The sequence below is a fragment of the Pundamilia nyererei genome, unplaced genomic scaffold, assembly GCF_000239375.1.
Source record: "Pundamilia nyererei isolate P.nyererei 1_Seehausen unplaced genomic scaffold, PunNye1.0 scaffold00004, whole genome shotgun sequence".
NCBI lineage: Eukaryota > Metazoa > Chordata > Actinopteri > Cichliformes > Cichlidae > Pundamilia > Pundamilia nyererei.
The window spans coordinates 1,482,355-1,493,487 of record NW_005187405.1 but is presented as its reverse complement, the minus strand read 5'-3'; the positions used below and the strand labels follow the sequence as shown (position 1 = coordinate 1,493,487).

The 11,133-nt window shown below is 41.2% G+C and overlaps 1 protein-coding gene across 5 annotated transcripts in view; it reads right to left on the bottom strand.

Moving 5' to 3' along the window:
* LOC102197332 (SPRY domain-containing SOCS box protein 4-like) overlaps nt 1-11,133 on the bottom strand; it is an 85,728-nt gene that overhangs the window by 73,531 nt on the left and 1,064 nt on the right. The gene's annotated exons all lie outside the window — the stretch shown is intronic.

Sequence of the window (11,133 nt, the reverse complement as noted above, 5' to 3'; positions counted from 1 at the left end):
TGCTTCAACATAATATTTCCGTATTGTGTGTGTATAACCTCTTTTTAAGTTTTGTGGATATTATACATGGTTATGCTCAGGATATATCGGCCAATTTCCACTGGAAATGCCTTTTGGTTAAACTGTCAGGAAGGAATTTGCATTTGCACTGTTCTGTTACATTTTTATATAACTTTAATGCACATAAAAAAACAGCTGCTTGTTTAAGTGAAAATACTTTTTTTGCACTAATAAAGTTGTGGAGTTGTAAAGAATTTTGTCTAGTGTCAATTATATTGTCAGTTATGTCGTTATCGCAAATTTTCATTTATTGTGATAAATATTTTTGTCATATTGCCATGCTCTACAAGTCAGCATCTTGAATGCAAACTACTGGTAACCGTAGCAACCTGCGAGCAACCAAAGCAGTCGTAGACGCTTACAGAGGTGACCAATTTCATACTAGCAGCAACCACTCACCAACTGGTTGTGGAACACACACATTCATCTAATGACCGGTGGATACCAGGTGTCACCGACCAGTACCTAGGGCTAAGTGAATGGGGCTTTAGCAGTCGATTTTGTAGAGACTGCCAGCAACCTATGGCAACCACTTGCAAAGAGTCAGTGAATACTCATTTTGCCCTCAATACTGGTTGTGGATGGTTGCCGATTAGTCTGTAGGTCTGTGTAACTGAGACCTAAGAGACCATTTTTAACTCTTGATCTCAATTCTCTGGCAGTATCTGAGCTTCCTAAATGAATGCAGTTCTGTACATATCTGCCTGCATACTTATACTTCAGAACTGAAACCAAAGCTGTACTTGTGCTTAAATTCACCACCCTCACTTCTCACCCTTACACATACATCACCATCGGCAGTGACACACTCCAGTGTATTTCCAGTTCTCCTATCCTCCCTGTGTGCCATTTAAGTCTCTCATATTTCTCCCACATTTCCTTACACCTCTCTTCTCACCAGTCACCTCCATCCCTCACCATTCTGCCACTCTGTAATGACTCACAATACAAGCCTCTTTTTTTTTTTTTAAATGCAAAACCTGTCTTCCTCTCACCTTCTTATTCAGCTCCTTCTCGCACTGTTCACCTTCCTCCTTTCTCCCTCTTTACTTCCTTTTGCATATCTCAATCCACCACCCAGCCCCTCATTTCCTCTCTCTCTCTCTCTCTCTCTCTCTCTCTCTATCCTTCCCCCTTACACCACCTATTAACTTTCCACCTTCATCCTTTTTCATGTGTTGCTGTATAGGTCTGTCACTGCATTCTTCAATTCTCCTCAAGCTTTCCACTCAAAAAACGTGACTGCCTCCTCCTTCTTCCCCCTGACTCAGTAGTGTCCATCACACACTCAGTGAGTCACATTTCTGTTCATCCTTGTCTTGACTTGACACGGCACAGAAAACATCCCAGTCCCCAGACTGCTGGCTACAAATATACACAAAGACAGAGTCGCATTTAGTACTCTTCAATGCCCATGCCCATCATTAGCTTACTGTTAAACAACACAGTGAGCAAAAAGAGCCAGCTCAAAGCTACAACCAGCTGTGCCATTATCATCTCCCTGCTGTGTGTGTCTGTGCGTGTGTACACATACATCCATTTTTCTGAATTACCTTTGTTTAAATGTATAATGCAGGCTTTCTTTAAGCCTATATTAACTTTTTTCAAATTGGGAGCTTTTAATCATTTTCTGGCTTTTGTCTTTGTGTGTGTGTGCGTGCGTGTGCGTGTCTGTGTGTAGGCCCATCTCCATAATTAGGGCAGACCAGCCACACATGGGTCTCCCCTGACACTTCCCCTCCAAGATTTAAATATTCATGAGACTCTAAACGCTTTCATGAGCTCTGTAATTATGGACAGAAAATAGTCAGAGAGAGCCAAAGAGAGAAAAAGGGAGAAAGTGGGAGGCAGAGTCGGAAATGCCCTTAAATTAAAAAGAAAAAAGAAAAAGGGTGACCAGCAGTATTTACAGATAAGATCGATACTTTTGTGCAGTTGTGCGACCAAAGCCAACGGACCTGCTGACACACCGGAAAGGACAGGTAATCTTTAAGGAGATATCTCCTGATTCGTGTTATTTTTTTAACATAATTTGCAGTGATTGTTGATCATTCTGGTATCTCATTATGCGAGTTTACATCATTAAGAGCTCTTGATTTGATAGAGAGAGGCTTTATCACTTTGACCATTGCTATTTAAGTGCATGAGCAGATAATTTAATTTGTTAATTCATTTTTAATTTAACAGATACTGCAGTCATTACGAGATGTTTCTTGTACTCTAAGCAGCCACAATCAATGATCATTAGTTTTTGTGATTATTTGAAAAGCAGATTATCTCCGTTTATTCCCTTTTAGGTTAGAATATCTGCCAAGCAGACTTGGGCAATAACCCAAATATGTACAGAGGCTGACATGAAGAGTCGACCTAGATGTGATTCATCTAATTTGAATCACGCAAGTATGTTCGCTAAAAGCTTTTCCCTGGATATTCTAGCGACCTCTTTGCTCTCTAGACGCAAGCCTCAAATCAGCATGCGTTTTAGTTATTGCTGTCATTCGACTATGTGTAACATCAAAAGTGTTTATATTGCTTTCAAATGGTTGTGGAAAGGTAGTGAAATTGGAAAACAGTGCTCGCTTTTGGACAGTCTTTGCAGGTATGTAAACAAATGAAGTGATCAGTAAATTGTATAGATATTATAACAACAAAAGAAACAGGTTCAAAATCAGATGCTTTCCAGATGTTGTTGTATGGTGGATCAAAATCTGACAGTACTTTTCTGCATTTACAATTCTATCAATTTTGCAAAGATCTCCAACACTACTGTCTGAAACGCAGCCCCAAACCATGACAGAGCCTCCACTGTGATTTCAAAGTGTACCGCTCTCCTCACCTCCTCCATACATACTGATGGCAAATTTTATTTCATGACTCCCTCGGGCGTGTTGCCACAGATTTTCAGTCAAATTCTTGTATACTTCAGATTTAAGAATGGCTTCTTCACCCTTCCACTGAGACCATTTCTGATGAGGCTTCAGTGAACAGCAGATCTGCCCGATGCAGCCATCAGGCTCTGTGTTAGTTCTTTGCTGGATCTTTCTTAGGGACATGCCTTTCAAATACGATTCATCTGCTTGGGCTAGAGTTTCAGGCCTGCCTCTTCTTCTTTTGTTCTCCACTTTTTAGTTTCCTCACACAGTACACACCACACTCAGATAAGCCAGGTTTTTTTGTTAGTAACACAGTGTCTACAGATACAACTAAAAACTGGTTCTTTGCCAATTTGTTGTTACGTGTAGACACAACACTGGTTCATCGCCCTAGTCAGGTGCCTTTGTAATTGATTCCTTAGGTCAGTTTTAAGTGGCTTAAAGACACACACACAAAAAGCATTCCTCTGAAAATGGTCGGGTACAAGGACTGGACTGAAGATAGGTGAATAAGCAGCCAAAAGCGTGGAGAACTGTTACACAAGAGCACTTAAAAAAAAGAAATTACAGGCATGTCTGGTTCCTTGAAAGTGAATTAGAAACGAGGGGTGAGGACCGTATTTCCTGGTTGGACTGGTGACTGGCTCATTGTCAGCAGAGGAGGGACAAACACAGAAATCACCTTCAGATTTCTATTCAGGATTCCTTGAGTGCCGTGTGCATTTTTCGATAAGAAATGCAAACCTTTACGCTTGTTTTATCACACATGGTTCTGTTATATTCCACAGCCTATAACAATAAAACATGTCATTGGCTGAATTTCCCACAAGTATTTCAGCACACTTTTTTTTTTTGAAATTGCTTTCGCTTTTAAAGCCTCAGGACAAATCTAACTTCAATATTTGTGCAAATGTGATGTGTTGTAACTGGGCCTTATGATTCTGTCTGGTCTATTTTTACTTTATAAAGAAAATAGTTGGCAAAGTCAGCAAGGATTCCAGTTACAACACCACTCAGATATGATATGTGAGAACCCTTCCAGGATTTCAAAGAAAGTCTCTGACAGGAAATTCTTTAGTTTCCCTTTTTAGTAAAACAAAATATCACCTGTCATCGAAGCCAACATTAGTAAGTAGGCCCTCTAGATTTTCTTTCCATTTCATTTTCTTCACAGCTATCTGATGTTTTGGGGCTCTAGACAAAACAATCACATGCCTTCTTTGCATTCCAGGATGAGTAAATAGATTTTATCCTCCTGAAAAAGCCATCAGATAGTCCCGTGGAAGACATGAAATCACAGTCAGACAAAAGCATGAGGCAGATGATCCAGAGCCGATTGTCCTCGCACCGATGCAAACTGATGCTCAGCTGACACATGCACACACAACAACACAAGGAAACATTTATCCTGAGCAGAAACACACACTGGCAAACCTCACGGACACTAAATCGCCTTAAAATGACAAATAAGCACGGGGACAGAATCTCAGACGCTGTCGTCATTTATATGTAAATGAGCGCACCGCTACTCTCCTCCACACAGCCCTCTTGGCTCTCAAGAAACCACAAGATGGAGCAAACTTTCAATCAGATCAGACAAGATGTCAGACAAGATGATTGTAAGCGACAGGAAGCCAAATGATGCGTGACAAGACAGGGCATGATGAGGTGAAATGAGCTAAAATGACAGGGTTTACGAAGAGCGGGCATTACCTGAAAACGCAGGTATTTGTCACAGCACTAATGACTGCAAGTTTCCCTGTTTTCTTCCCAAGGACTCTGAAATTACGGGCGGCTCGTCAGGGCTGTGTGTTGACCACTTATTGCAGCAAACTCCCTTAAACAGACACAAATCACCCAAAATGACAATAAAATGACAAGAAGCATCGACTGCGTGCATCCTGATAAACTGGTGATTCAACTAAGGTGCAGTTTGTGGTAAAGATGCACGCAATGGTTTTAGGAAAATAAGGCACTGTGACTGCATCCATGACATTCCCATACAAGGAGGAAATCTGCCAATATGACTATAAAGTGCACCATTACTGGAGTTACCCTGTCACTGTAATGGCCTCTGTGAGTCACAAGTACTTTAGCGACACAAAATACCACCCACACACACGCACACGCATAGACAGGCACGAACACACAGGTGAATGTGCATACACACTGCTGCATTTAAACACTAAGCACATGCCAAGGGCAGGAGGAACACACCATCTTCCTTTCTGCTTCTCGCTGCAGCGGTTAATGTCATTGACTTTAGAGTGCAGCCCTGCATGAGAGTGCAGATTTTACTTGAGTGATGTCTGTGTGTTAAAGTATAGGCTTGTGTGTCTGTGTGTAAGCATTTTTGTAAGCTCAGCAATCCAAGAGTGACTTAACAAAAGGCTGCTGAATATAAATCTATTCCCTCTCCATCTGGCAGGGTAAAAAAGGCACATATTTACATTGCTGTCCAAAGACAGGCAGAGATAAAAGGTTCAAAATACTATTAGGACTCTTAACAGCTATGAATTAGCCAAGCAGGAAGCTCCCTGGCAGAAAAATGATGCCACTCTCAAATAAAATTAGGAGAACACATAAATCGCACATCTGAACTTGATGAACAAAATATTCAAGTTGAAAATTTTAACAGTGTAACAAGCGGTCAGCTGTTAAATTAAAATCGCCAACCCTGCGAAATCACGTCAAAAGTCAAAGCTACAAACTGAAAGCTGATCCAGCTTTTGCAATAATGTGACTCATGAGTCTGCATGGCCTCCACGTGCTTCCCAACAATGTCTCGGCATGCTCCTGATGAGACGGTGAATCTGGGAATTAGAGGATCTCCTCCCAGTAAACTCCAGGACAGTGTGTGGCACAATTTGGTAACGTTGCATGCGCTGATTCAGTGTCACACCACACCATGACCACTTGAAGTTAGCATCATTCTGGAGCAGCTGGAATCCAGGGCCTTCCACACCAGTGTAAGGTCTGACAGTGGGTCTGAGGACTTCAGTCAATGTACTATTGGCTAATGGGTGGAGGTCTTTGTGACCCTCTATGGATACACCTCTCCAGATCATCACTGACCCACTGCCAAACTACTCATGCTACATGAGTAATTTATAGTGTTGTACGTAGCATAACCTTCCCCACTGCATCTCCAGTGTCCTTAATGTCTGTCATGTGCTCAGTGTGAACTTGCTCGTGACAAAAACAGCACTAGTGACAAACCAGCCTTTCTGGTAGCAATGCCAGGCAAGCTGCATGGTGCTGAGCTGTGACCAGAGGTCCCATTAAAGGCCATCTGGCCCTCATCCAGTCTGTTTCAGTTAGTTTGATCATAAAACCAAAAGTGACTGTTGGAGGTCATTCTGTAGGAGCGGATACCAGTCCTGCTGCTAGATTGATGCCCTTCTAGGGGACTGTCTAGATGTCCTTGTGCAACAGTCATCTCCTGGTATCACCTCAACCCTCCTGAGACGGTTCAGGAAGTAACAGCAAACACTTTTTTGGCAGCACGCATGGACGTGCCATCCAGGAACATCTGTGCTACTAGTGCAGCACAAATGGGCTGCTGGTACCATCCACAGACAGTATAAAAGATGGAAGTAGCTACTGTGATGCCATTCACCGGTTTTTGAAGTCATCTTTTAAAGCCTGTAGTTGAGCGTTTCCTCCATCATTATCTTGGTTGCAAAAAACGCAAAAAAAATGTTCGGAGGAAGGGCAGATATGGTTGAAACCACATTGGTTGGCTATGACTTGTGAGCGAAAGCTTGTTGGCCAATGTGCGTGCAGTTTCACACCACAGATGAGCCTTTTTGAAACATGGCATGACCATGACACACTTTAAAGAGGTCGAGTCAGACAGCCTTTCTGGTGGCCTTTAGCTCGATTGTTTTATTTTATTTTAAGTTTATTTTTTTGGGAACTTACATCATGGTATCATTTTTTTTTTCAACACAGAAGCTATGTCCATGTTTAATAATGTCTAAGGTATCCATAACATGCTACTTTAACCCTCATTACAAATAATTAAGAAGAGTAAAGAAGCTATAACCAGACCAAAATCGTAAGCACTAGGAACACTAAGAACACACATACTCCAACTTAACTAAAGCATGTTGGATTCATAGAACTAATTTACTTTTAAAGTAAAACAATCACGGTTCCTAGTCATTTTGCCCCCCCACACACACACCTGAGCATGAGGCAGCTGTTAGCTTAGCGGCTAGGGAACTTTTCCGTCACACTATTTAAAACATGAATCACGAAGTTAGCTGAGTGACTTTTTCTTACTCACTGCTAAGCAGGGCAAAGTTCTGAACAGTAACCTATATAGCAAATGTGCTTAAATAACACACTATTTAACGAACCCAAAGCACTGTACAAACCCGAACACAACTGCGACTGCAGGAAGTAACGTGATCAAGGTCAACAGCAAGGGTCGCTGGAAGCTCTCTGCTGATTGGCTAGGTTGTGTCATAACAGATCACCCAATTCATTGATCTCTTATCAACTAAAAAGAAATGTCTAAATTATCTATTTATATCACAAAATGCCAAGCATTACTTTCTACTTATTTTATTTCCCCGCTGAGGCTACACTACCAAAGTGACAAGGAAACTATCTAATAGCAAAACTGGCGAAAAAACAGGTGGGACAGAGCGCAATAATCTGTGGTCACCACCTACAAAACCAGTTCCTTTTTGGGAGTCATCCTTTTCTTGCCCAAATTGGCTAGTTTGGCATTCCTGAAGTTAAACTTGCTTTTGTGTTATACTGTGATGATTGACTATTCCCTTATTTTTTGAGCAGTTTGGAGTTACCCAAGTAATACTATGCCTTCCCATTTTGCTTAGGCCACAGATACACAGACCTAGAGGTCTGGTAACCATGTGTTGCTAGGGAAAGCTGTGCACTCCGCATCCAGTTGGTTTTGATAGCCAAAATACCAAACTAGAGACTTCAAAATATAACATAATTCATTGCGAACAAGCCAACTTTTTAGTTTGGACATGTGACATTTAAGTACAATTAGAAATACAACATTTTGTTCATGCAACAGTACATACAAAGGCAGGATAAAAATTATTTCAAAACACGTAGTTTTTAACGCTTGCTCGTGTTTGCCAAAACATGACTCTCTCCATTAGAGCCGCAACCTTCTGTGCTATGTCCTGTGATCTATTTTCAACCTTGATTTAGTTTAATTTGAGACTTCACAGGTTCACATCTTTGAGTCTGCTTCCTGTCAGAGCATGCTTCCTGTGGTACAAAACAACCTCAGTGGGAGAGGCGGGGAAAGAAAGTAATTAAAAATAATGATGGCTGATGGAAAGCCGCTCATACTGACTACAAAATGTTGTCTATCTTGTCACCAAATCGCCTTGTGTCTCACCGAATAATGAGCACAGTGACACATTGGGAACTGTGCAGAATGCAGATGAGCAATATGTTCAACAACTGTCGAAAGAAATGAGATAAAATCAGATTTAATATTTGCTTCTGTGACCAAGACGTTGATTAATTAATGAGCAATAAGGCTGTTGTTGCTTTTATGAGTTAGAGAAAGTCACCCTTCAGTAAGCAACAACTCTGACATCTTGATTCACAGCGAACTTTCACTATCTCAATCTGGGTGATTTTTACCACTACATCTATAACGCTAGACCCTATCTGTTCCGCTTAAACACCAAAGACAGGGAGTGATGAGAAACAGCCAAGCTAAAAAAAATCCTTATCGGGCCTACAAGCTGAATCCCATCTGCCTCTTTCCTTACACTGACTCATAACACAGCTTATTAGTCCCTCTGGATGGATAAAAAGGAGCTTTTTTTGAGCCAGGAGAAAAGCAGGAAATAAAACAGAAAATAAAAAACAAAAACAGATTAAAAGTAAGAGAGCTGAATGAGCAAAGGAGGAGAGAGAAAATATATAGGAAGTACAGGATTAGGTTGCATTCAGAAGAATTTAGAGTGCAGATGTAAACAAGTAAAATCACCTGATAGCTGAAAGCACCAGGAAACAGTTTAAGTACACTTTTCTTCATACTTCTTCTTATTAAAGACCATTTAATACTTACTACCATACTTTAGAAAGTCAAAAAAACTGAACTGAACAGAATTGGAAAACAAATTTCCTTCAAAGTAAAAGTTGTGCCACACTTTTACCGAGGTCCTCCACTGTTCAGTGAGTAGTTGCCAAGTGTTTGCAGACAAGTCTGCATCTTCCAAGCAAACTACAGTAGACCGCAGCAATTTGCTAGCAACCACTTCTGCAACTGATTTCATCCAGAAATCGCTCACCAACCGGTTGGGGAATACACATTTTCCTTAACAACTGGAGAATCACCGACCGATCTCTAGATTTGTGCAAGTGAAGCCTGGAGATTCTCATATGGTGGAAGGTGTGAATGTGACGTTAAATGGTGATCTCGGTAGCGAACGCTAGAATAAGATGGACGGTATATATCAGCCTGCATGATAGAAAAGTACATCTAAAAACTAGGGGTGCAAAGATACACAAAATTCACAGTTTGGCTCGGTTCGATACTTTGGTGACAAGGTTCGATATATTTTCGATACAAAAAAATGTTCATGCCTTTTTAATTTGTCATTTATTAAAATTATAAATATATATTTTAACTCAAAAGTACAGTTTTTAAATGTAATGTTGCTGAAACAACAAAATAATAAATAAAAATAAATCTATCTGATCGAGAAATCACCCATCTTTGGAAAAGAGAGTTTATTACAGAGAAATGGCTCTTTCCAAAATAAAAGCTATACTATACGCTTCTTCTGGGCTATATTCTCGGCAGCATATTAAACATATCAGGTCCCCATAAGGAGAATCATGTGCTAACGGCTGTCTAAATGACTCGGGTAAAGTTTGTAGCATGCTTGTTGTTTTTGTCTTTGCACTAGGATGATGTCGGCATAAACGTGCAGTCATATTCGTTGTGTTCCCACTAGTGCTGTCAGCGTTAATCTCGTTGAAATGACATTAACGCCATAACACGGCAAATCTCCGTTAACGAGGATGCCCCATGCGTGGGGCATCAACACGTTAACAAGCTAACTGCGCTAACGCACTAGTTCCCACCAATGTAATTGAGCACTGCATGGCACATCCGACATACTGTTTTACTTTTGTCCATGACACGCTTACCTTCAGGGTCATACTTCACATGAAGACCAAAATAGCTCCAAACACCAGATCTGAATGAGGGTGGGGGAGGTTCTATTTTGGGTAGCGTTGAGGCAGCTGCCATGTTGCAACGAGCTTAGCTTCTGTCTTGCTAGCTTGTGCTACGCTCAGTGGATCTGCAGTCGACAATGCAGCCTAGGCGGAGTAGTCGAACGCAGATCCACTGAGCGCTCAACACAGACAGCATCGTCAGAAGGAAAGTTGATAAAATAAATAAAAAATTTTGTATTGCTCGAAACTAGAAAAAATTAAGACGAACTTTTGCGAGATCTCGTAAAACTTACTCGGGATCTCGCAAAAGTCCGTCTTAATTTTTTTTTCTCCCATGTCCCCTGCGGGGCTCCGTACGATGCATATGCGTACTGAACCGAGCACTGTATGAACGGTTCAATATCGATACCAGTATTGTTGCACCTCTACTAAAAATCTCTAGGACGCTGTTTCAGGCTACACCAATCCTTCATGTAACTGAATGGAAAAAAATAAACCTTTTCAAAAGTCACTGAAGAATTCAATATACACCTGTGTTAGCTCAATGTTTAAATTGTCCAAGCACTTCTCATTGTTATTGATAGCGCAGCAGCTACAATGTCAGTTTGAGTGTTTGGGCCATTAAATGAAAGTGTAAACAGCTCAAGTGTCCATAATTCAATCAGCAGAATAGGACAACAGGCAGGAGGAAAAAGAACTGTGGCAAGAACAGCAGAAAAGTGCAGGAGATGGGAATTGAGGATATGAGATGAAAGGAAACAGAAGGGAAGAAGTTAGTGAAGGAAAATGCTGGTAAACAGTCTGATCTCCTGTAGTGACCAGCTGGTGAGATCCAACAGACAGATAAATGACCCCCTGTCACTCTTACAAAGCTCCGTCTCCTCCTTCTGCTTCATCATCCTCCCTCCTCTCCTCCGCAAGCCCCCACCCTCCCCTATTTAGACAGGTCATCCATCAACAAGCACACTCCACCGACCACCTTTCCACACCAACACTTTTGCCCATTACT